This window comes from Canis lupus, chromosome 13, assembly GCF_003254725.2.
Source record: "Canis lupus dingo isolate Sandy chromosome 13, ASM325472v2, whole genome shotgun sequence".
In the NCBI taxonomy this organism is placed as follows: domain Eukaryota; kingdom Metazoa; phylum Chordata; class Mammalia; order Carnivora; family Canidae; genus Canis; species Canis lupus.
The window spans coordinates 35,306,632-35,333,974 of NC_064255.1; the positions used below are offsets into that span (position 1 = coordinate 35,306,632).

Genomic DNA, 27,343 nt, shown 5'->3' on the forward strand with positions numbered 1-27,343 from the left:
GAAAACAGGAAGGTGGGGGTGGAGGGGGAAGGGAGCTCACACCACCTGCCTCTGTTTGCTCTGCCATGGACTGCAGGGAAAGGTGGAGGGCTTGAGGACAGGGGGACACCTTGGCCTCAGAGGGACACCTCGGGAGCACACCCATCCAGTGAGGCCTGGGGCAGTAGAGTCAGACCCACGTTCAGAGGAATGGCTTGTCCCTCCAGTGGGAGGCACAGCTGGTTAACGACACTCAACCTCTCTGTGCCAACTGGGATGGAAAGAGGGAAAGCAGTGGAAAGCAGTGACTGGCAGGCGGGCACGTGGAGTGCAGTGAGATGGGGAGACCTGAGAGAAAGGTGACAGGGTTGCCAGAGAATAGGCAAAGACTGCGAAGTGAGGCCAGCGCTCCTCGAAGACTGGAGACCGGAAATAAGAAATATCCAGGCGAGGACACACATTTTCACTGGAAAGCTGCTGCCACAGGCATCTCCTGTGTCTGAGTGTCATCCTCGGGGGAACACCAGGGCAGGAGAGCAACCGGAATTAATTCTGCATATGGCAAAGTAATGCTAATCTGCAAGATGAACAAAATTTTTTAAATAATGAAATTGTCTTCAATGCACAGATGGTGAATCTCCTGAAGGGCTCCAGCCGACAGCGTGCAAATGACCTAATCTGCCTAGTGTTACATGCAGGTCTAGGTGCCTTAGTAAGTTGAATTACGCCCTCTCAGTAAGCTCTGCTAAAATGAAGATGGAAATGAATCTACTCGTGAAGCTTAGTTCCACCTGCAAGGCTCCTACGTTCCTTGGCTTAGGTTGGCTTTCCCACAGAGAAAGTAAGGTACGCCGTGAGTGCCAGGAGGTAGGCTGAGCAGCTGCAGGCTCCTCCTGCTAGGCCAGGGAACCCCTGGCCTCTGTGTCCCCACTCCTCCTTCAGGTCTGGTCATTCTCCACGTCAGGAAGGAACCTGCTGCAGGCACCACCAGGGCTCTGCAGAAGTCAGGGCAGTGGGTGAACACCTCAATATCCACTTGTGCTCCCTGTTAGCGGGGCCCTCCCCACCAGCTGTGCCAGGTGGCTCCAGTGAGACTGACCTTATCCTTATTCTCCAGCAGCTGAAATGCTACTCTTCTGCTGAGGTGGAAGGTCACCTGCCCCAGGACCCGGGGAGATGTGGGGATGTCCTCAGTTCCTGAGACGACTATCAGCAAACTCTCTGCCTCTTACCCTTCCCACCACACTCATATCCAGAGCATCTATGCCTTCTGGAGCTTCTGATCCAGAGTAAAATGCTTACGTCCAATTGCTGGTGTGCCCACCCACTGGCAAGGTCCCACCGACCTTTCTCCTCACAGACGTGAGCATCTGTTCCATGTTGTTGCCCAGAGTTGTTATTTTATCGAGGATTACAAAATGGTGACTCTGTGATTCTTTAATTTCTCCGTACCTAAAACCTAGAATTTGTCTATAAGGAAGGGTTTTTTTCCTCATCAACCAGTTGGTAACTCTGAAATACAAATGATACCGTAAAGAGTGTTAGTGAACTGTTGAGGCTTTCCCTGTAATTTTTTTTTAAGATTTAATTTATTTATTCATGAGAGACACAGAGAGAGAGGCAGAGACACAGGCAGAGGGAGAAGCAGGCTCCCCGCAAGGAGCCCAATGCGGGACTCAATCCCAGAACTTCAGGATCACGCCCTGAGTCGAAGCAGACGTTCAACTGCTGAGCCACCCAGGCGTCCCAAGGTTTTCCATGTATTTACTGGAGTAAAGAACTACCTCCAGTGATGACCAGAGTGTTATATAGGACTTAGGATCATTACAAATTGGTAGATTTTTACATATTTGGTATTCAATTGATTGCCATTACACTTTTTTGATATTCAAACACCCTATTTTTGGCCAGTGGGAGTCATGTGTCCTTTAGATAAGGCCCCATTATTCATCAACAGCTTGCTCTTTCTAGCTCATTTTTAGTCCTAGACCTGGAATCAAACCATTTCTCAAGAAGCCCTGGATCCTTCTAGTGTAAAATAGTGTTCAGAGATCAGAATCTGGAGGCCGGGGTGCTCATTGCTACTAGATTCTCATTGCCTCTCTAGGTATTAACAAAAGAGTCAACTTAGAAAAAAAATTTTTAGAAAAATAGTAACTTATTTTTCCTTTAAATTTTAAGGTTTATCAGCTAAAAATACAGTTTACTAGACTACAAGTTCCTTAAAGGGAGAGAGTCTTATCATCTTTTCTGTTACCCCTTAACTTGTTAAGAGTGCTCAGAGGACAGAAGGTGTTAAAGGATCTAGGTGTTTGTTGGTTGGCTGACCTTACTTATTCAAAAAGGCAGAACAGAATCATTCTTTGTTCAAGAGTGAAATAAGCTGAGTGAAGTAAGTCAGTCGGAGAAGGACAAACATTATATGTTCTCATTCATTTGGGGAATATAAATAATAGTGAAAGGGAATATAAGGGAAGGGAGAAGAAATGTGTGGGAAATATCAGAAAGGGAGACAGAACGTAAAGACTGCTAACTCTGGGAAACGAGCTAGGGGTGGTGGAAGGGGAGGAGGGCGGGGGGTGGGAGTGAATGGGTGACGGGCACTGGGGGTTATTCTGTATGTTAGTAAATTGAACACCAATAAAAAATAAATTTAAAAAAAATTAAAAAAAAAAAAAGAGTGAAATAAAAGAGGGAAGCTTGAGCCTGGGTGGCTCAGTCGGTTGAACAGCCGACTCTTGATTTGGCTCAGGGCATGATCTCTGGGTCCTGGGATCAAGCACCGTGTCAGGCTCCACACTGAGCATGAGGTCTGCTTAAGATTCTCTCCCTCCCTTTGTCCCTCCCCCACTCACTCAAGTACACGCGCTTTCTCTCTCTCTCAAAGAGTAAAATAAAAGAACAAAATGAACACACATCCTCTCTCCTCACAGGGCAGAGCAGCAGCCACAGAGTCACCAACAGGTGTCCTGCAGTCAGGACAGTCTGCCTATTAACCCTCGGGAAACTGCAGGGATGCCCCGGGTACCATCCATCACCCTCACCAGGGCCACTCCTTCCCCAGGTGCCCCTTGGCTGGGAAAGCACAATGTCGCAAGTGCTTCTACTTCCACAAACAAGGGCAGAAATCAGCGTCTGAGGTGCTCCACCACTCAACGACTGCTTATGTCACAGTTTCCTCACTCATCAAGTTACTGCTTCCCTGTCAGTTTTTTCAACCAGCCCTGAATTCACTCACCCCTGCATTCATGCCTTCAACCTGCATCGAACATCCACTGCATGCCCATGGCACTGAGCTGGACTCCTCCCACAGAAGTGCTGTGGGCTTGACGTATAAGGTGTCCACTTCAGTGTCAAAAATAGAACGTCATAATTTCTCGTAAATGACTTCACAGAAGCAGGATCAGAGTCTGGGAAAAGAGCATGTAGGAAACCTGATTTTGCTAAGGCTTCATAAAGAAGAAACAACATTTGGTCTTTGTCGAGGGCCACAGGAGTCCAGAAGCAAACGCCATGAGTGCAGTGCTTGGAGGTTTTGCTACATTATAGGGAAAAAAATGACAAGGATAAGCACATATGGCTACTGAAGAAATCTGATGTCCGAGGTCCACCAGTGGGGGGTGAGGAGAGTAAGGACACAGAAGGAACACTAATACAGCATTACAAGCTGTTATTTATGTAAGAAAACCTGGCAGAGAAGCTGCCTACAGCACGTGTGAGAGGGAACAAGCTAAGACGGTTAACCTCAGAAGGGGTGACAGGTGCAAGCAGCAGAGGGGCTCCGGAGGAAGACAGCAAAGCTGTAAGTGCCTCTGGCTACAGTGGGGACAAGACCCTGGCTTTGCAGGACAGCAACTGCCAAATATTTCACACGCGCCTCACATGTGTGTCCCCCTCTCTGTGACGTTTGGTGCGGGGACCTCACTGCTGGCAGAACGCAGGTTTGCCAGGCAGACAAGGAAGGCTCCTGTCCAGGGAAGGAAAGTAGAGATGCTCAGAGACAAGAAAGAGCTGAGGGGAGAGGAAAGAGGTGGCGGAGTCTATGTAGTTTGTCCTTCCTGCCATTAGCAGGGACCAGTGCTGTTTCAGGACAAACTCAGAGCTACCTAAATATGTGCAATCATTGTCCACAATTACATGTTCTGAGCACTTACCATGTACCAAACATAGTAGTAGGTTCTCAGACTACAGAATCTATAAGGCAAGAGATATGGTATATAGCAGAACTTCAATATATTTTATCCAAATAGGATGCAATCATCTCTCACAAAATTCCTGCCAAAAAGGGGGAGAGGGCGGCATCATTATCCCCCTTTTGAAGGTGATAAACAGCTCGGTGACAATCTGGGCAATGTGTCTGTGAACTGATATGAAATGCCACCAAAATAACCATTAATTTTCAAGTGTAATATTAACATTATGGTCATACGAGAAAATGTCCTTTTTTTGCAACGCATACCAAAGAACAAAGGTATGAAATGAAATGATGTCTTAGGCTTTCTTTAAAATAATTCAGCAAATAAAGAAAGCAAGAGATGAAGTAAATGTATAAAGATCTTACTAACCATTGGCTGGTGATTGGTGTATAGGAATTCATTTTATTATTCTTTCTACCTTTATGTTTGAAAATGTCTCACAGAAAAAATATTTAATGAGTCTGGAGAGATAAAATGATTTGTTCAAGAGAGGAACAGAGTTGGGATTCCAATTCAAGACGACAGCGGCTTCCTGCCCCCCACATAGATCAGGCTCGACCACCAAAACTCAGTGTCAGGACAACACAAACAGAAGAGCTCAAGGTCACAGTGGTACCAACCTGTGTTCCACATGCCAAGCTGGAATGAAGCTTGTGATAGACCCAAACATTCTCATAAGCATATGATTTGGTCAGAGGGAAGTGATGACTCCTTAATTTATTTCACTAAAAATCAACTGCCTTACTCTGCTCTGGCTGCCATAACAAAAATACCATAAGCTGGGTGATTTAAACCATAAATCCATGTTCCTCACAGTTCTGGACCTGGGAAGCCCCTGGTGAGAGCCCACGTCCTGGTCTGCAGCATGCGCCTTCCCACTGTGCCCTCACACAGCCTTCCTCTGCACGTGTGCACAGAGAGAAAGAGGTCTCGTGTCTCTTCCTATCCTTCTAGGGCATTAATCCCACCAATGAGGGTCCTACCCTCTAGACCCAGTGTATACGTGATCACCTCCCAAGGCCCTTACCTCTAAATCACACTGGGGGTTAGGGCTTCAACATATGACTTAGGAGGGGAACACATCCATTCAGCCCCTAACATCACTATAAATTTTGTCCAACTTTGATCAGAATACCCAACAACTATGGCAGTCAAGCTAGAGCACCAAATGCCCTCGAGAGTTATTCTTTGTCCCAGAAATTAAAGAAATCACGCAAGAAGAACATCTGTAAAGAAAGCCTAATTGTCACCTAACTATATTATTTCTTATAGAAGCAGAAAGTATGATCACCCAAATTTTTTACCGTAAAAAGAACCACAGGCCATTTGCCATTTCAGGAGCAGACACTGGCATAAAACCAGCACATCATGATTTCACAGTTTAGCTATTTGTGTTCCTTCTAAGTAATAATCTGAGACAACCATTTTAGCAATAGGTCAGTTATGATAGTCTAAATAGGTAAAGAATAGAAAAAAGTACATTTTTTCTTCCAAATATGAAAAAAAAAAACTAAGGAAGAAGAAAATAAAAGAATAGAGAGTTTTAGAGATGTGGCCTGATACTATTTGAAATTACACTTTTAGAATCAATTCTGATGCCTCCAGTTACAGAAATAAAAACCAAGTTCACCTTGGAACTGCTTTCCTAAGAACAGTATTATTTATCTTTCAACATTATAATGCTGAGATTTCTTGGGGGTTCCCAATAAGCAGGCCCCTTTTGCCCACCTCATTTTTAAATAACTGAAAACAAATAGAAAAGATAAAGATGAAAGGTCATCTTTATCAGTGATAGAGCCCATGTTGAAAGACAGGATATGGTTTCTTAGAAAGTGCAAGTCCTCACTGACAAGTGTCCATCCATGAACAAATAAACAAAATGTGGTCTATATATAAAAGGGAATATCATCTAGCCTTAAAAAAAGGAAGGCCATCGTGACCCTGCAACAACAGAGATGAGCCTTGAGGGCATGTGCTCAGTGAGGTAAGCCCATCACAGAGGGACAACTACTGCATGGTCTGACTCCTAGGAGGACCCCAGAGCTGTCCCGTTCATGCAGACAGAGTGGAGAAGAGTTACCAGGGCTGGGGGTACAGGATGGGAGTTAGTGTTTAATGGCACAGAGCTTCTATTTGAGAGGAGAAAGAGAATCCTGGAAACAGGTGGTGGTGGTGGTGACTGCACGACAGTGTCACATACACAGTGCCATGGAACTATACATTTAAAATAGTTAAAATGGTAAATTTTATGTTATGTGTATCTTACCATGATTAAACAAATCAATGAAAACCGTAACGATGATATTAGTGCATGCCAGGTGTGGCACGGGCCCTGAGACACACAGCTGTGTGGGCGTGAGCAAGGGCGCCACAGTCCAACTAGTCTCCCCACTATTTAGGAACAAAGAGACTTGGCCAAGCAAGCAGATATGGGTGCTGGTGGGGTGGTGGGGCCAAGAGCAGGAAGAACAGGGGCCTCAGGGCTGGGGGCACTGCAGAGATGTCATGTGGTATGGGAGATGCAGACCAGTGACCACAACACCCCAACAGAGAGCTTCAGACACACCAAGTCTGAAGTATGGAGGAGCTGCCCAGAAGGACAAAGAGACCCAAGATGGCTGGATGGGGACAAGGCAAGTGCACAGGAAGAAGTAGGGTCCCAAGTGCCATGATAATCACCATAGAACAGAGTGTGTGGGTGCCAACAGAAGACTGGAGGGCCTGTGCACAACATTCTGGGAAACACAGAGGTCAAGGGCAGAGAGAAAAGGAAGCAGCAGAAAATGAGTTTGAAAAGAAACAATGCTAAATGTTCGGGCTGAGACTCAAGAAGCCAAAAGATGAGTGTTTGTGCAAGAAGAGAAATGGGGGTGAATGTGGCACAGAACCCAACGAGGACACAGAATGAAAGCCATCGTCACTCCTGGGGGGTCAGTGGCACGTGTCCCCATTGAAGGAGACTCTGGCAGGCAGGGGAACCCAAAGGCAACCATTCACGAACTGGCAAGAACTGAGAAGGTGGCGCCAGCCCCCAAGCCAGGAGTAGTGTGCAGACTGCGTCCAGGCAGTCTGCGGAAAAGCCAGGCTCCGTCAGGGACAGCCACCTGCACTGCCGTATGGTTAGATACTAACACTTACCCAACAGTGAAATGCTATCACCACCCCACTGCAGGATCCACGACGGGATACCTCATTTCTAAGCTCACGCAGCTCATGAGCAAGGCTGGGTCTCTGAGCCTAGGCTTCTGAAACCCAGTGCTCTTTCCACCATATGGAGTGACTTCCTTGGGCATCACTGTGCCCATTTCACAGAGAGGGAATCTGAGGCTTCAGAAGGCCATGTGAATTTCCTGGGCTCGATCTGTAAGTGGCTAAATTACATTCAAACTCAGAAGAGATAAGTTCAAAGTCTTTGTTTTTTCCATTTTGTCACACTACCCACCCACACTGCCCCATAATGTGAAAATATAGAGGAAAATACAGATATCTTGAAACAGCCAATCCAACATGTCCAGCAAGGTGAGCATCTTACAAAGCAAGAAAAACCAACTTAGCTTTTCTTCATTCTGCATATACATCCATGCAGAATAATGGTCCAACTACAAAGGTCAAAATGGTCTCATGTGTCACCACTATAAAGATTAACGATCTGTCCAAACAGCAGATATTGAATAAGCCCTGTCACATCCCAAGAAAACAAGCCCTTCCTTAACAGACTGCTGATGGACGTCGATAAACCTGCCATGAGCAGCTGCCTCCTACCCGCATAACTCCGTTCTCGTTTCTCACTTCATTTACATAGTGGCAAGTCAGGGACTCTGATAAGCAATCATTCGAGTACACCAGGAGATTAAATATTTTTCCTTGTTCTTTCCAACTATGTACACATGTTCTTCCAGGTGAAAGGCAATTATGTTAAGCCACTAGCTCGTTATACCACCATCCACTTAAAGCACTACCTAGAAAATATTTAAGTATCTCTAGAGATCTCAATAAAACACCCCAAAGGGGAAATTATCTTAAGAATAAAGACTTAATAAATAATTAGAAAGAATCATATCATATCTGTATATCCAATTATGAAGTAATAGAAAAGCTACGGTACAGTAACAGTGCAAACTTACACAATCATTAACAACGAGATTTACAAAGAGTTTGCAATAATATGGAAAATTTCTGTTGGAACACCCGGGTGGCTCAGCGGTTTAGCTCCTGCCTTTGGCCCAGGGTGTGATCCTGGAGTCCCGGGATCAAGTCCGACATCGGCCTCCCTGCATGGAGCCTGCTTCTCCCTCTGCCTGTGTCTCTGCCTCTCTCTGTGTCTCTCATGAATAAGTGAATAAAATCTTAAAAAAAAAACAAAAAAAAAGGCTTCTAAAAAAAAGTTTCTGTTATGTGCAAAACCAGGATGCAAAACTATATTTATAAAATAAATTCAGTTTAAAAATAAATCCAATTTAAAAAGAATAGAAAACAATACCAAAAAAACTACACTGAAATGTTAAGTGTTGATCCATGCAGGATTATACATAATGTTTTTTCTGTTTATGTTTTCCAAGATTTCTAAAATGAGTATACACTATTTGTACAATAAAATTAGTTCAAAAATACTTAGAAGTGAATTTTCAAAAGCAGTTTTATAAAGAAAAGCCAGGGTTTGTTTATAACTGCTCCTCATGCAAAAAGAAGACAGCATCCTGGGGCATCCGGTGGTGCAGCTGGTTGGGCATCTGACTTGATTTCCACTCAGGTCATGATCTCAGGGTCATGGGATTGAGCCCCACATTGGGCTCTGCACTCAGCAGGGAGTCTTCTTGAGTCTCTCTCTCTCTCTCTCTCTCTCTCTCTCTCTCTCCCTCTACCTCCCCACTGCCTCTCTCTAAAATAAAAGAAGGAGGAGGAGGGGGGAGGAGAGGGAAGGAGAGAGGAGGAGGAGGAGAGGGAGGAAGGGGGAGGAGAAAAAGAAGAAGACGAGGACAACGACAGCAGCACCACCCTGAATGCTGTTCTCCACAATGCTCAGAAGTGCCACTGCAGCAACTGACATTTAATGGGGACTGACCACATGCCTTGCACTGTGTCTAACACTTTACATATACTATCTCATTAAATCGTCCCCAAAAGCTTACATGAGGGAGCTTTCCCCTGTCATTCCGATTTTACAGATGAGCAAACTAAAGCTTGGGTAGATCTTCCTCCTAGTCCAGTGAGCCTTTCACTTCTCCATCAGGTTCTCCCTTGTAGTAAAGGGCATCGTTCATCTAAAACCATCCCATATTTCACTCAACAGTCCTTTAACCAACGAATATTGGGTATCTGCCATGTGTAAGGAAGATCCCTACCTTAGCCATTCAATTGGATTACCACCTCTTCAAGGACATCATGATCCCCTAACTCCTTAGTCTCCTACTATGCCTGGTGGGATCTCCATTAATACACAGTAACAAATAATTTGTTAGCTGTTAGTAGTAAAAGGCATTTGTTAAAGTAAGAGGCAACATAAATTAATTCAGTTCCTCATGTATTGATTACTTTCTAGGTAAAACCACAATCCAGAAGGATGAATGATCAAAGATGAATAAGGTATTGCCCTGTCCCCAAGGAGTCTGTGATCTAATGAGGGAACCAGAACAAAATCACTCTCAGGACATAATGAAATGATGCTGAATTGAGAACTAAATAGGTAAGGAGGAGGTGAAGAGGGGCGGCACGGAAAACGGGGAAAGTAGGAGGACAGAGCACTCTAAGATAGGAACAGCATGGAAAACCACATGGCATGCATAAAGAACAACAAAAAAGTCCAATATATAGGAAATACAGATTATGCAGATGGAAGTGAAGTGAAATTAGGCTAAAAAAATGGTTTAGATCTGAGACTTAACAGGAGAGGCAGTCACTGCAGCCTTGCAGGGAACAGAAGGATGTGACTTTGCTTGCATTTCAAGGAGATACTTCTGGCTTCGGTGTGAAGAAGGGATGATAAGAAGAGCCAGGAAGCAGGACATTGTTAAGAGTCCAAGAAATAGGTGCCGGAAGTCTGAACCATGGCTGTGACCATGGAAGGGAGGAGGGATCCCACATGAAAAAAAACTTTAGCGTTAATGGATATAGAACCTATCCAAGCAGTCAAGAGGATGTAGGAATGGGCAGCACAATTTGGGGTCGACTCCAAAAGTTTTAAGCTTCCAAGAAGAAAATAGTGACACCCTCAAGGAAAAAACAATGAATTCAACTGGGGATATGGTGAATGCAGGACCCTAGGACATCCAGGGGACACGCCAGCTTTTATGAGGAAATTAAAGCCCAGAGATCAGGATTGGAAGTATAATTGTAGGAGAAGCAGCTGCAGCTCCATGCCGAGGAGGCAGGAAGCCAAGTGCGAGCAAGAGCTGGGTGGACACCAAGGCGGGGATCACCACCATGGAGGGGGTGCAGCGCGAGATCCAGGGACCGCAGCAGCAAGCCCGTGACACCAGGGACAGGGCCGGGCACCTGTGGCGGGGAAGTGGAAGGAAAAGGCTGAGGCTCGGGTGGCCTCCCTGAACCGCAGAATCCAGCCGGGAGAGGAGGAGCTGGGCCGTGCCCTGGAGTGCCTGGCCACTGCCCTGCAAAAGCTGGAGGAAGCCGGAAGCCGCTGATGAGAGCAAGAGAGGCAGGAAGGGCACTGAAAACCGAGCCTCAGAGATGAAGAAAAGACGGAACTCCAGGAAATGGACCTGGGAGAAGCGGAGCACACTGCAGAAGAGGCACAGGGGAGGAGGGAAGGGGGGGGCGGGGGGCCGGGGGCTGGTGACCACTGAGGGGGACCTGGGACGCATAGGAGCGAGCCCAGCTGGCCGAGTCCCACCGCCGGCAGATGGACGGGCAGACAGGCAGGCCGGACCGACGCACCGGAACCCGAAGCGTCTCGGCGCTGCTGACGGCCAGCACTCTCAAGAGGGAGACAGACAAGGACGACATCGAGATGCCCACGGATCAACTCCAGGAGGCAGAGACCGGCGCGGAGTTTGCCTGGAGCCGCGTAACGGAGCTGGAGAGGCCCCGTGATGACGCAGAGGAGCACCCCGGGCGGCAGGGGCGGGTGCCGGCCGGCCTCCGCCTGACCGGAGACGCAGAGCACCCGGCCCCCGAGCTGCTGCTGCCGTCCCTCCGACCCCGGCTCCGCCTGAGGCCAGCCAGCCCGAAGCCGGCCTTCGATGCCAGGGCTGACCTCTACCTGAGGCTGCCTCCTCCCGCCGCCTCTCCCGCCCCAACCCCTGGGTCTTCGTCACCAAACGGTCTCTGCCTCTCCCCAGAGGTCCCAGCTGGGCCTGCGCCTGAGCACCTTCGGGAACAACGTTGAAGGGAACGTGAGCACAGATGCGAAGGAGTGACCATCTGTAAAACATTCCGAGTAACCCCACAGTTGTGAAGGTGCCTCCAGGGAGGCCGCTTCCCAGCTCACTGCACACCGCCCTCTCGGCGGGGGAAGTGCCCGTCTGCCCTGCTGAGAGCCCAGAAAGGTGATTCCAGGACGAACTGGCCAAAATCATGCCTAGGGGCTTCACCTCTAAGGTATCTTTGAGCACTTTTTTTTTTCATCAGAGGTGACCAGAGTGAGACCTCTCCCTGAGACCAACTGCTTGTCCTGTCTTTACCCCAACCACTCACAGAAAGGATCATGTTCCCCTTGTGCTCAGGTGACCACTTACTTGCTCTCCTGCCTCCTCAAAAGAAAAAAGAAAATTATGTGTTTTCCACTGATTTAGTCCCATAAGACAAACTCCCCTCCTCCCCGTTTCGTGGGTCCGAAGCTGCCATCTTCTAAAAGTGCCACCTTGCTAGGCTTTGTATCACTTAGCACTGGAGAAATCTTGAATAGCTTATGCACAGAACTATTTTTAAATTTTTTATTACTTTGAAACTTTGCTTCTTTAGGGTTGGAGCACATTGGCCACCCCATCTGGGCTCTATAGTCTGTGGGCTGGCAGTGTACTGACGTTTTAAAGTTTCTTTTCCTGCTCAGTTCTTTTTGGTGAGGTTTCTGTGAAGTCTGTTAGGTATGCACCCTGCAGCTTATCGGCTTAAAATGCACACTCCTTCGGTGGGCTCTCCTTGGGAGCCGATTGGGAGAAAGAAACCAATAGTGCAACCGTTTTGATACTGAAAATTGACAAGTGTCTTTTTAAAATAAAGAACCAATCCCTCCCAAAAAAGGGGGGGGAAAGGAACCATAACTGTAAAATCATGAGTAAATTTTTATTTTAAAAAGTATACTTTAGGGACGCCTAGGTGGTTCAGCAGTTGAGCGTCTGCCTTCAGCTCAGGGCGTGATCCTGGAGTTCTGGGATCAAGTCCCACATCAAGCTCCCTGCAGGGAGCCTGCTTCTCCCTCTGCCTGTGTCTCTGCCTCTCTCTTTCTGTGTCTCTCATAAATAAATAAATAAAAATCTTAAAAAAAATAAAAGATAAAAGATAAATAAAAAGTATATTTTAACTATACCAAGAGCTTAACTCTTAAATCCCCAGCACAAATCTTCACAGAACATTTTAAATTTATACCCTCGTTGATCCACTTTGTAATTTGTTTTTTCATAACTTTGTTTTTCAAAATCCAAATCATTACTTTTATGTTATACTAATTTCATAATTTTTTAAACCAAAAATGTCTTTCCAGCTGCTCAGGTTTCTTCCCCAAGGACAAATATGTAAGTGAAGTAAATATACTTCTGTGTCACATCCTTGAGGTAAAAAACCTTTCTGGTTTTATGACATGTGATCACAAATTACGATGTTACAAAAGATTTTGTTTTGCAGAGATTTCTAGCTCCCAGATCCAGGAGCCTGCCTGGCCTCTGGGTCACCTGATGCGGAACTAGGAGACACAGAGGCAATGTCAAAGTGACGACCACAGAAATATCTGGAAAATGCACAACTTCTCTCTCTTCCTGCCTTCCCTCAGCCTTGTGACACAAATAAAGGCTGAGGGTCCATCTCCCCCAGAGAGAGGCCAAGAGAGCACCTGCCCCAGGCCAAGTTCCAACCTACTCTGACACTGACAAACTTCTAACACATTTTCTCTGGGCTGAGGAGCAAAGCAATGAGCTGGTGATCAAATGATGAAGCTGAATAAATTCAATCCGACATTTTTCCATTGCATCCAATCTTTGTCTTTCAAACAAATGACAACCATATCCCGGCTGACAGATGACCCCGGTACAGATACAGACTAACGTGTGGCATCTCCCGCTGGCCACCCAGCAAGGTGGGCCCGGTGCCTCATCAGTGCAGGGCAAGGAGACAGCATTCAGTGAGTGCATGGCACAGAGAAGGCGCAAGCCAACGGCTGTCAGGACCTTCTTGGGACTCAGAAACCCTCACTTGGCCAAAGCCTGGTCACGGTCTCCCTGTGCCCTGAAGGTGCTGCCCCTGTGAAAAGATAGGGAAGGGCACCCTAAGACGATGAATACCATCTGTCTCGGTGAGTGAGGAAATGAATCAGGCTTCACAGGGGCAGGCCTGTGACAGTGAGCACTGGGGATCAGGAAAGCAGAGACGGAGCACTCACCCCGAGAAGGATCTCACCAGAAAGGCAGGAACAAACCTGAGAGGAAGGCACCAGATCCGAGGCACACACACTGGCACCAAAGGGTCCCAACTCTGCTGCATGCTGCACAGGTGCGGGCTGGTGAGGGCCCTGCCCAGGCCTGCAGAGCTGCAAGGGAACGCTAGCTGCATGCCTGTGGTGTGCTGGGTGCTGGTCGTGGAGTGTGGGGTGTCCGTCACCCTACCGGAGAGATGAGCGAAGTTTTCCAGAGACTGAGAAACCGCTCCTCTCATGTCACATCACATGAGGCCCCGCCACAGGGCCCTGCTCCCCCGTCAGAGTCCCCGCCACAGAGTGGCCTCCAAGAGCTCCAAGCCCCAGCCAGAAGTGAGTGCCCCTTCCCGTCACCCAGGATGGTCCTTTCCCCATCCTCCAGCACCTGCAACTTTTTATGTCATTGTTTCATCCTTTATATCCATCAACAGCCACACAGACACCACTCTGCTCCTGACTCTGGAACACTCTCTTACCCCACTGCTGGGTTAGCCACACAGACAGTAGAGCCTTGAGGTTCAGGAGAAATAAGTCCCTGGACCTTTGCATCTTCCTTGTTCCACTAAAATTATCCCCAAAAGTGCACAAAACATGACTGAAACATCAGGCGAGCCCATGGACACTTGGTGAGAACGCTCATCTTCACAACGATGACAGTAACAGACACCACAGTCAGCCAGGCTCAGTCACCAGCCCTGTGACAGTTTCTTACACCATCGCCAGTGTGGGCACAATCCAAAACTCCTGCCTCTGCAGAGGTTTCAATGTACTATGTAACACAGACCCTCAGCTCACACGGGAACTGGTATTCTGCATTGGGGTTTCAGTATTCGGTGAATGGCATAGAGGATCTCTTCCCCTACAAAGGGGGGGTCATCTGTACAGATAATCACCCAGGGAACAGTCTAAAGAAGGTCTTTGCATTTTATCTCACTGAGGGATATGCCATTTCTTTCCCCCAAATAGATCCCTTGCCACTTACAAGTTGCTTAGTCAATATTAATTTGAATTTAACTCAATCTCTTAAAGAAAAAAAAAAAAGATACACAGAAAAGCCTGCACCAATACCTCCTTCTTCTCGCTTAAATCAATGAAGCAGGACACCAGGGAGATGTGATGGTGGCATGGGCCAATCAACTTTACTCTGTCCACATGCTACACATAGAAGAGAAACTAACAGTGATGCCTGGGGGGCTCAGTGGTTGAGCGTCTGCCTTTGGCTCAGGGTGTGATCTCGGGGTCCTGGGATCAAGGCCCACATCAGGGCTCCCTTCATGGAGCCTGCTTCTTCCTCTGCCTATGTCTCTGCCTCTCTCTCTCTCTCTCTCTCTCTCATAAACAAATAAATAAAATCTTTAAAAAAGAGAGAGAGAGAAGCTAACAAGTATGTACCACTGGTCATAAGAGACTGCGCAGTACACAGGGACTCATTTCAAATGAGTCTGTTCCATTTCAATTCCCCTGCCAATTCTAAAAGGCAAGTGTTGTTACTTACTGCAAGCCATTGTGACCTCTTTTGTGGGTCATAAATATCAAGCTAGTGGGTACTGACTAGCATCCCATGGGATAGAATAGGATGGATCACAGTTCATGTTCTGGGCTGAATTACGTCCCCTACAAGTTCGTATGTTGAAGTCCTTGTGCCCAGCAGGGTCCCGGGAATATGTATGAATTTGGAGACAAGGCCTTTGAAGAGGTAAAGTGAGGTCGCACGGGGCCCTAATCCAATCTGACTAGTGTCCTCATGGGGAGAGGAGATTAGAACACGGACTCACACAGAGGGCTACCATGTGAGGACAAAGGGAGAACGCGTCTCCAAGCCAAGGAGGAAGGCCTCCAGGGAAACCAACCCTGCCAGCACCTCAGTCTTAGACCCCCTGCCTCCAAACTGTGAGAAAAGAAGGTTCTGTCGTTTAAACCACCCACCCTGGCACTGTTATGGCAGTGGAGCTGGCTGATAGAGGACATCACACACAGCAGGAACAGATGTCACTTCATGAAACATTCCGGTTTACAAGCAAAATGTCTGTCCTAATCTGGGTTATGGTCAATATTGTTCCAATGATTGTTGCAGTGATTGCAGGTGAGCCCAGGAAGGTACTGAAGATACTGGGGATGAGTCCTCACCTTGATTCTCTGCTCCAGGAACGACATGTGAACGACGTGTGTTGAAACACTTCTGCACGTCAAAAGCAAACCAACAGTGACAATGACGGTTTGCTGAACACATACTATGTTTCAGACTCTTCAGATACGCGGTCTCCAATTCTAACACCAGCACGTCAAGGGAGGCACAATCCTCACTTTACTATCCAGAAGGAAACGGCCAGGAAAAACAAGGCAGCTGGATTTAGCGAGCACTGAGTGAGCCTCTGTGAGTCAGACTTTGTGCCAAGCTGGGGCTCGGGAGAAAGGAAGCCCCAGTTCCAGCTGTCCAGCTTCACACATGCAGTCTGCAGACGTGAAAACTCGTGATTAACATGCAACATGATGAGCACTGTTACATAAGTGTGGGGGGAAACTGAGAAGAAAGGCTTTTTCTGCTACCTGAAGGTGTCAAGGAAGATATGAGAGGTGGGCGAGGTTAGTGCTACATTCTGGGTAGTAGAAACCCTGAAGAGAAAGCACAGATGTGAACACCAAGGCTCTGTTCCGGGAACAGCAGCTAAGCCTGGTGCCTCCACTAGGGGGTTGGGCCGGGCCAGACTGAAAAGGACACTGCAAAGCACGCCAGGGACTTGAACTCTAGTTGTAGGGATGGGAACCTTGCGTGCTATCTCAGGGGAAGGCTGCTAGGGATAAATACCTGCTGTGGGAAGATCCCTTGACACTCCAGGTGGCCGAGAGGCAAGAAACATCTTGGGAGACAAGAACATCCCTTGGAAGTGCTGCCATATTCTAGACCAGAAATGGTAAGCCGGCACTGGGCGTGGTGGACGGTGGCCAGGTGAACAGGACAGCAGGACGCCACTCCATGCTGACAGCTCACACCACCTGGCCCACGGTGTTCCAAAGAGGCTACGTACAAAAGGGCCTTTTGTGATACCGCCCCAGGATGTTCTATTTTGGTTCATCTAAAACTTGGCAAATTAGTATTTTCCCATAACGACTAAATCCACTAATATATTTGGGATTTGACACACTGATAGTTTTTCTTCACCTCATTATTTTACATGCGTGGTTTCTCGACCAAGAATGCACTCCATTAGCAGGTACTTATTATGTTGTACTACACGGTATTTATCTCTTCAAACAGAACTAAAAGGAAGTCAAAAGCTTCCCTTCATTCTACCCGGTTTTGGTTCAACCCCTTCTGTCTATTTCTGAACAAACAAAAGGGATTGTATAAACTACAGTGGAAACAAATTATACCCCTTTGTTGAGGAGCTCCCACATAACAGCTCATAAGCTTATCCTTCCTTCTCCCCACCCAGGTGAAAAATGAAATCCAATCAATCAAAACTCTCCAAGAATCCACATATGCCATCTGGAAAAAAAAAATACAAGGGGTAAAAAAGCATGTCAAGAATGGAAAATGTGAAGTAAAATAATATATATTACCTTGACAATTTCAAGATTATGGCCTTCCTTTTTGGCCAGAGTTCATACTGTCGTTCCTTACGCCTTGCTATGCAAAGCTAACGGGTAAAAACTCAAGTCTAAAGACTGTATGTGCTTCTTAATGGGAATAAGATACGACATACAGAGTTTGAAGTCCAAGCCCTGTGTTTTAATCTGCTAGTCCATATTACAGGAGACTCATGACTGTTTGGGTCATGCCATTTTACCCAGAATCACCAAAACCAAAATCTAGTAAAATGATGTATTATTTTTTAATACCATTTTATAATTTACTTAAATTCAAAAAATGTAAAGAAGACATATGAACATACCCATGAGTATAAAAGTGAGTGAGTATAAAAGTGAGTGAAAAGTACAATTCACAAAAAGTCTAGGATGGCAGTAAGCGAGAGCATGGGGGTGGGCGACGCAGAAGTGGGCATGTCCAGGCCTCATCCTGCCCCCAACACCGCACAGTGCTGTGCCTGCTGCCCTGACTCCCTCACTGAAGACTGCTTTGATGGTACACCTGACTCAACGACTGCCAATTTTACGTCAGCCTCAGGCTCTCTCTTTTCAATAAAAGCATTTCACCAAATCATAACTGTGACACAGCTTACGTAGTTTTGCATGACTTTTCACATATATAGTTGTACAAACCACAAGAAATCTTATCGGGTGTCAGGCAACAAATCTGATTTGGGCAATGCTGCTTCCACAGTGCAGGGGTACTGAGGGTCCCCCTCTGAGGGTTCTATGCATTCACTGCCTAGCCAAGCAAATAATGATGGCAGAGGAGAAAAGGAAGATGCTGGTTTTCAGAGATAAGTGAAGACACAGAAGGTAAAAATACCCCACTAAGAATTTCTATATATCAGAGGCCATTTCTCAGCCCACGGAGCACACCTGCTGTGAGGGACTCCCAGGGGTCCTGGTGAAGGGCAGACTCCTGGGCCTTAGGTCCAGACGGGACCCTGGAACTGGCCCTGCACTTTGTAGCTAGCTGCTGGCTCAGCAAGATTCTCTTGCAACCTGTGAGTATTTCCCCTGAGGGCTAGGTGTAATTTGAACCAAATACCCTTATCCATAAGCAGCTAAGTACTACAGAAGAGAGGAGAGACTCATGAGCCTCCTACTCCAAGACAGAGGGAGGGATGATCCGCACTGTCTTTAATCCTCATAGCAGGTTCATGTGCCCATTTCACAAGCAGGAAAGAGGGGGTAGAAGGACATTGGGATGACTTTCCTCGTTGGGCAGCGAGCGAACAAACACTGAGTGGGCACCTGCCATACATAGTCCTAGGTGTAGGCAGGTGTCTGCCCGGGACAGACAGATCCCTTCCCCAAGGAGCTCATGATCTAGCAAAGAGGGCGGCTACTTGTAAAAAGCAGAGAGATACAGGGTGCCATGAAGCAGACAAATACAGGGTGTCTGACCTCAGACCGGAGAGTTGCAGAAAAGGCAGTCGCACGAATATCTTAGGGAAACAAAGCAGAAAGACCCAATGCATGGTCCTGGACACAAGGTGGAAATGAGCTTCCCTGGAGAGACAGAAGCAAGAGCAACTATGGCTAAAGCTAAGTCAATGAACGGAGGTTGGAGGGAGACTGGTTTGAGGACCTAACAAGGGGAAAGTGATGGGAGCCTGTGGATGGTCTGAAGCAGAAAAGTGACAAGGTGGAGGACTATAGGCCAAGGAGACCCTTAATGGCCAGATGCGGCAGCTGAGGCTTTGCAGTGGTTTCCACTGTATCTGTGAGGGCACGGGTGGTGACAAGTGACCACCTTTGGGATCTATTTAAGAGGTAAGACCCTGAGGACTTGCTGATAGGACTTAGATGCAGGTCTCATGGTGAAGAAAACAAGAATGCCTTCATGGTTTCTGGCCTCAGCAACTGGCCACGCAGTGGTGGCCCTGGCTGGGATGGGGAGTGAAGATGGGGAAGGCAGTTAGTCTGGAGATCCGTGTGAGGAAAAGCAGAGTCCTGCTGAGACCCATCAGGAGAAAGCACAGATGGGGAAGAGGAAAGCGTTGAATGGACCCTCCCCGTGGACACTCAAGGCGCCAAGACAGAGCCAGCAAAGGTGCTGTGAGGGAGAGCAGGCCAGGAGCTGAAACCATGAAAGTGTGAGGAGGAGGAGGAGGACCAGAGTATTCATAAACAACCCCAACCAAAGGAAAAGTAAGCTGTGATGAGTCCTGATGACATGCCCATACAAAGAGTGGGGGTTTCTGAAGGAGGACTCCAGAAGTAGAAAAGGTAGAAAAGGCTGTACCCCATCTCTAGGCCCAAGGTACATAGGGTATCAGGGCAGAAGCAGCAGCCACTTGAGAGGACAGCAGGGAAGCAGTGCCCCCAGGGAAGAGCGGTTTCCCGGGGCACTGCTGGCATCGTGATAGGACGTGCCTTGTCGTGTGGGACCTGCCTGCCCCTACATTTGGCTCTTGTTCCTCAGACTACGTGCAAATGACATGCATGGCCACCCTTATACTGGAAACACTGCCACACATTTCCAAACTCCCACACTCAAGAGCCACTAGCTTGATGATATGAGAAGGCTAAGGGGCCATTCAGGGAGAAAATGAGGCTGAGCTGAAATAGGGAGTTCACGACAGCAGACTTTAAGTTCCTAAAGTAAAAGGACCTGCTGGGGGTGGTGGGGACACAGAGTATATCTGTTTCCAATGTCAAGGTCTGCTGAGACCACCACCAAATGTTTAAAATATTTTCCTACTACTTTCAGCTTCAGTCCAGGGAAGCACTTGTGGGAGGCATCCTGACCCTTTAAACCTGCCTGACACCAGCCTGGTATATGACAGCACTGGACAGATTTTACAGTTAGCTGTGCATACATCCTCCAATGAGGGCTAAAAGATGGGTTCTAGGCTTGGTTTTTCCTGAATAACTGGGAGTCTCTGGGCAAACTACTAAGCATCTCAAAGCATCAGAGACCTCATCAGCCCAGTGGCTGGGACCCTATCTGCCTCCCAAATCCAACAAATGAGAACCAAATGAGGCCAGAAACAGGAAAGCAACCAGAAGACTGCAGAAGAGGTTTGTATGAAAAGCATACAATTAGTATATAAACACATAGGAAAAATACTCAACCTTGCCAGCTACCAAGAAAATACAAATTAAAACAATAAGGTAGCCTTCTGTACATACTGAATCAGCAGCCCGGCTGCTAGCAGTATAATCAGAACAATGCTTTCAGAGGCAATTTGGCAATATGCTTTAACAGCAATAAAAAATGTTCAAAATGACTGATCCAATAAGCCCTCTCTGGATAAAATCTCCGTCCTGCTAAAAAAGCCAAAGATCTAAAGATGTTCACCACGGCATTGCCAATAACAGCAAATACAGACCAGATAAAGAACTAAAAGCAAAGCAAAGTATTTATTATTAGCGCATTCAAGAAGACATGAATGCCAACATGCATCGCTAGCTAGCTACAGGAACCATACCAGGTTCTCTCTGAGGTGATAAATAGGTTTCAAATGACTGTGAGGAAAAGTGCACATATCTGTGAACATACTGAAAGTGCACATTTTGAGTGGACGAATTATGTGGTCCATGAATGAAGTCTCCAGAATCTTGTTTTTGAAAAGTGGAAAACAGGGGCACCTAGGTGGCCCAGAGGGTTGGGTGGCTATCTCTTGACTTCAGCGCAGGTCAGGATCGAGCCCTGCCTTGGGCTCTGCACTCAGCAAGGAGCCTGCTTGAGGATTCTCTCGCCCTCTGCCCCTCCCCCACCTGCTCATGCACACATGCGCTCTCGCTCTTTCTCTCTAAAATAAATCTTAAAAAAAAAAAAAAAAAGACATATATTATTCATGCATTCAACAATATGTGCATGCCAATCTGTGCCACAAGGTCCCGGGGGGGGGTGGGGGGGGAGGAGGAGAAACAGCCAGTTAGAGACCCTGCCCTCAGAGTGCTTGCAGCCCTGCCAGGGAGTCTGTCCATCAAATTAAAGCAATTGGCATATGGCGAGCCAGAAGGGCTCCTGTGGGCAAGTTACATGCACCAGGTGGGAACGCTGCAAGGGAACACAAGCTGGCCCCAAAGGACTAAGAAAGGCTCCATAGATAAATATACACATGGTGTCTACACGGAGATGTGAAAGATGAGCAAACGTAAGCCAAGGAAGGCAGGCAGGAAAAAGCAAAGGGAAAAGGGATGAGCAAGAGAGTCACCCAGGTAGGATGCACCACGTCTACATCTATCCATCCATCCATCCACAGATACTTTTGTTTCCACTTCTTGGCCAATTATACACAGTGCTGCTATGAACATTCATGGGCAGGTTTCTGTGTGGACATACGTTTTCAAATCTCTTGAGTAAACACCTACTCAGTGGAATTGCTGGGTCATACTGCACAACTACTGATCATCCACTTTGCTTCCCCAAATTCCAGACAACAGAATCACACCAAACTACTGTACCCAACATTCCCTAACAAAGTAAATACCCTTAAGTCCACCAGCATTACAGAAAGAACTTCTAAGTGAAACTATTTCTTCTGCTCAGCATGTTCTAGCAAACACCAATTTGTTCTTCAAGGTCAAGATCACCTTCTTCATGGAACATTACTGCAAACTCTTCAACCTCTGAAAAGAACTGTCAACTGCTACATGATGCTTCTGTATCCATCTGTTTTTATGGACTCCTCTCTCCCCTTAACCAGGACTCTTCCTCAGGCCTGTTCTCTAGAGACAATCACCCAAGATGTTCTCATCACTGAATGGCCACTATAAGGTCAGACACCGCGCCAGGCTCTTGGCACAACACCTAGCTGAAAATTAATAGCCCCGTGAGATGCTCCTGTTCTCGGCGTACAGGTAAGAAAACCAGGGCTGAAGGAAGTTAATTATTTGCCCAAGGTCCCAGAAGTTGTAAAGACAACAGTATCCAAATTCAAATCTGGGGCAACTCAGAATCTGATATACGGAACCACCAAACAGTGCAAGGGCGTGGGAAGGAACAGGCAGGAAGAGGGAGAGACCAGGAAGGAGCAAGTACAGGATACTGAGCACAGCAAGCACTTAGCTCTCGACATTTTCAAAGCCCCCATCTCCCATCTCATCTGTGCTTCATGATGATGCTTACAGTGAAGGAGGAAATGCATTTTCATTCCCATAAAATAATATGGACAAGGAAACCAGGCTTCGGCACCCTGCTTCAAAGGTAGCTCACACGTGAGTTCCTGAAGGAGGATGCCTGCAGAGGCCTGAGCCACAGCCCCTCAGCCAGGCCTCCTGCCCAGACCCCCAGCAGCCAGGGTGGTGGGAAACAGGCCTGTGGGGCTGGGAGGACCGAGGACTAGAAGGTCAGGAAGGCCTCTCACGCCTTCAGGTCAGACTGGAGTGACACAGGGAGGCGCCCACGTGAGGGCTGGGGCACAGTGCATCCAGAAGAGAGAAAGGGCCTGAGAAAGCAAACAGGCTCAAAGGAGAGAAGGACCCCTGAGCAGGGCAGTGTACGAGACACAGTGAACCAGAGAGCATGGGGCAGGCAGGGATCAGGGCACCCAGGGCGCTGGAAACCACGGATTAGCAAAGACAAACCCTCCCATAATGGACTAGACGTTGTATCTTAGGTTTTGTGAACCAAGAGGCTGATCATGGATGTTACGTAGGTACTTACATACAGCAAGTGAGAAAACACACTTCCTATTGGTGAAATGCAAAATACATAATTGAGTACAATTTTTGTTAACACAGATTTAAAAATGAGAAGAAAAAAAAATTTTGGAGGGTGATGACATTTCATCTAATCAGCGTTCAAAGATCAAATCCTTATCATCAAACTGATCACAAGTGTTCCTCTATAAAAGCCTTTCTTGTCAGGAAGGCCAGAGCCACCCAAAAGGTGGGAGCAGATCTGACCCACAAGCCACAGCGAGCTGACCCATGTCATAAACCACGATGAGGAATCTAGGTTTCTTCAAGGCACAATGAGGCCACGGAGGCCGGACGCAGGAGGGCGTGTGGTCCGACACAGCTTCCGAGAGCTCGCCCAGGCTGCTCACTAACGAGCTAAGGAGCGAGCTGAGGAGAGAGAGAATGAACGCAGGAAGATCAGCAGGTAATGAGTGCCTGCTCCCCACTTCGGCTGTGGGGGTGAGAGTGGGGGGCTGCGGCACAGACTGCCCTGCTCCCCGGAGGAGCACCCGAAAAGGCAGGTGGGGGAAGGCGAGAGAGAGCTTCAGGGGAGAGGAGACGATGCTCCTGTGAAATCTCGGGGGAGAGCAGGCTGGACACATGGATCTGAGGGCCAGCAGCACAGAAGCAGCGCTCCAAGGCAGGGCGTGGACACATCACAGCACGTGAAAGGTGACACCAAGGGCCACACACTGTGGGGCTCTGTTCACTTGAGACACCTAGGACAGGCAGATTTAGGGAGACAGAAGCAGATCACACCTGCTGAGGGATGGGGCGGGGGGGGGGCCTGGGGAACAGTGTCTGAGGGGTACAAGGCTCCTGCAAGGTGGACATCACAGGGTGATGGGTACCTGCGGCGGGTGAACTGTGCAGTACATGAGTTCCTTCTCAATATATTTTCTTAAAAAAATAATAATATAGTTTAGTAAGATACTCGGTTTCCTGGAGCCAAAAGCACACCTGCTGTGTCGGGGACGGGCCACACCACAGCTGCTCTGAGGTCTGTGATGCTCAAACATCCACGGGCTGCTGGAGACCCAGGTCTGGGGCTCAGAGACGGAGCCTCTATTCTGACCTCGGGTTGTAACAGCAAATTGAGTTCATGTTCTAGATGACAAGGCCTGGGATTCTGTGCTCCTCCAGCTGGACCATGAGCTGAGGGGCTGATCTAAATCCACACCTTCAATGGCAAGGCAGCAAGGGTCACGTTCCCAACAACTCAAGTGCGGGAGAGGCAGGACACCAGATGGCATGGAGGTGGCAGCCTGGCCAACCACTGTTCGCCAAGAGATGGTGCCTGACGGCTCTGCTGGTCCCTCATCCTTATCCTTCTTTCCTTTCCCACCTGCCACCCACATCCCTCTCTGCTCCCATCAGACAAGAGGAGCCCTGCTAGCACTGCTACTGCTAATCATCAAATAGGACACAAATCAGAGCATCTGCACATCTGCTAGCCCTCTGGGCTCACTCTGCTGTGTCCTTGACAAGAGATTCCATTTCTCTTGGGTCTTCTTAAGGTACCTCAGGCGAAAGAACCTGCAACCTCTGACCAAGGAGCTGGAGTCCAGGGCCCCTGGGAGAGAAATAACACAGATGTCTCAGAACATTCATTAAGCACTTTTATGCATTAGACACACTGTCATGCATGTCAGGTACCTTATCTCTACTCGACAGAGTCCTGCCAAGTAGATGAAACACTGGATCTTTGGAAGGTTTTTGACCTTGTATCCTCCAGCAAAGTTCTGAACACAGTAAAACACAAAAATCCTTTAGACCTCCGCAGGGAAAGCCCAAGCAACTACGTGAAGTTTAAATTTCACTAATAAAGCATCCGACCCTATAATAAGAACACAGCATTCTCTGCTACCGTAACACGGTAAAACAAGTCTCATGTCAGAAGCTCCTTAATTCAAGATCATTCACTGGTCGTCCCACAGTCTCAGCAGCACCCCTCCCTCACCCTGGGTCTGTTTACTGTGGCACCAACAGGAGTGATCAGGGGTTCTGCTCCTTCTCAAGGGACTCCTGTGCAGCACACAGGACCAGGTCACAGGACCAGGTTTGCAGCCACTACCCACGGAGCTCACCAGTCCACTGCCGTGCTGCCGTGGAGGCTGCACCTGCATGCCCAGGGACCCCCAGTCAATGATCATAAACAGTAACACAGCCATGCTTCCCATGAAGAGTCCACAAATTCTCAAGTTAGTACTTCCATCTTGAAAAACATGACAAGGGCAGCCCGGGTGGCTCGGCAGTTTAGCACCTGTCTTCAGCCCATGGCCTGATCCTGAAGACCCGGGATTGAGTCCCATCTCAGGCTCCCTGCATGGAGCCTGCTTCTCCCTCTGCCTGTGTCTCTGCCCCTCTCTTTCTCTCTCTCTCTCTCTCTCTCTCTCTGTGTGTCTCTCATGAATAAATAAATAAATAAAATCTTAAAAAAAAAAGAAAAGAAAAACATGACAAGAGTCCCAGGAACCAGATGCCTTTTGTGTTAACAACTATCCTCTTTAACTCATGAGTTCACTCTTAACCTGCACACATGAGACAGTACATGTGGGGGAGGACGGGGCAAGAAGCCCCCAGGCCATGGCCTCTCCATCTGCAAATACTCAGGCTGACATACAACAAGGATGCTAGGAAGCCCTTCCCTCAAGCCCAGGATCAGTGATTTCTTTCTTGGCTGTTCTTCTAGTCCACATTTCATTTCAATGCAGCAGTATTTAGGAATGTTAACTATCAACTCTATAAATGATACCATGAGCTCTCCAGGGGAAAGGTCATCAAGTAAATTAAAATATCTATCATTAGGGGCATCTGAGTGGCTCGGTTGGTTAAGCAACCAACTCTTGATCTCAGCTCAGGTCTCAAGCAGGGTCATGAGTTCAAGACCTGACGTAAAGACTGCTAACTCTGGGAAACGAACTAGGGGTGGTAGAAGGGGAGGAGGGCGGGGGGTGGGAGTGAATGGGTGACGGGCACTGGGTGTTATTCTGTATGTTAGTAAATTGAACACCAATAAAAAATAAATTAAAAAAAAAAAAGAAAAAGACCTGAACTTTAAAAGAAAAATAAATAAATAAATAAAACTTTAAAATTAAAAAATAAAATATCTATCATTAAAATGAAAACTACCTCACAACTGTGCCATCCTCGTGTACAAATGAGAAAACGGAGGCCCAGAAAGACTGCCACCATTGATCTGAGGTGACAGCCAGCAGCTGGCTGGGAAGAACTCTTTAAACTTCCTGACTTTTGTCCTTTTCTCCGAAGACTCCAATTAACCAAATACCATTACACAGGCCTTTAAGGAGACGGCTCTTTGTTCCACAGTCCGACAACATGACCTCCAATAACCACCAAGCTCCTTCCCTCCGGAGCTCCAGAAAGGAAGACAGCCATTGACCAACGAAGGACACGAGGATTCTTCCGCTATAGTCATGAGCAGCGCATGAACGAAGGGAGCGGAGTGGGAGACCCTGGTGGTGCTGGGACTTGTCAGAGACTGGTGATAGGGAATCCAGACCTAGAGGAGCGGACAGGGAACAGGGGGTGGGGGAAGGAGAGAGTACAAAGGCCCTGCCACAGGTCGGGGGATGTGAATTTAAGAGAAAAAGCCTGAGATGAAGCAAGTGAAGGTGTGAGCAGCTCAGGGCAAGGACACAGGGCCCTGTCTTCACAACTCATAGCAACATGAGACTGCGCAGAGTTAAATGGGAGCCGTGTGGGGAAAGAGAGAGAGAGCACAATCATGACAAAAGGAGGGCCATGTGCCGTGGGTCAGGAGGTACTCAGAACTTGAAAAAAAAAAAAAGCCCAGTGGGAAGAGTCCACTCACCCTGGACATTGTGCCGGGCACTGCATCGTCACTGAAGCTGGGTGGTGGGGAGGGTGAGACACCGTCGGGTGGCTGAGGAGAGCAGTCACCCATCAAAAAGCAAAAATTCAACACATCAAACAACAGACCCAGGCCCACATCCCCACTGGACACTAGAGTCGGCCTGTTCTGGGGACTCTGCCTTCATCTGCCCCTCACACTTCAGAGGATCCCAAGGTGCCAACCGTTCATCTAGCCAGCTGTCATGATGGTCTTGCTGCTCAACGAAAACCCACTAGGTGCAGAGGAGAAGTGGTCTCACCATCCGCAGGTGCCTCTCTGTGAGCAGTGATGCACCAGCACCCCCTGGGGTGCTCCAAGCCCAAGGGATACAAACAAGCACCACAAGTGGTAAATGCTTCAAGGTCATTAGCAACAAGGAGCTGCGGGAGGAGTCACTGTGGGAGTCACCTGGGGGAAACAGACGACCCCGAGTCCCAGCAGGTGGCATGGGGACAGACACCTCTCATGAGAAGAGAACAGCAC

General features: G+C 47.7%; 1 protein-coding gene and 1 pseudogene across 2 annotated transcripts in view; one reads left to right on the forward strand and one right to left on the reverse strand.

The window, feature by feature from the left end:
* The window catches only part of TRAPPC9 (trafficking protein particle complex subunit 9), a 543,982-nt gene that overhangs the window by 443,052 nt on the left and 73,587 nt on the right, over positions 1-27,343 (reverse strand). The gene's annotated exons all lie outside the window — the stretch shown is intronic.
* Positions 7,683-11,548, forward strand: LOC112662493 (tropomyosin alpha-3 chain-like; annotated as a pseudogene).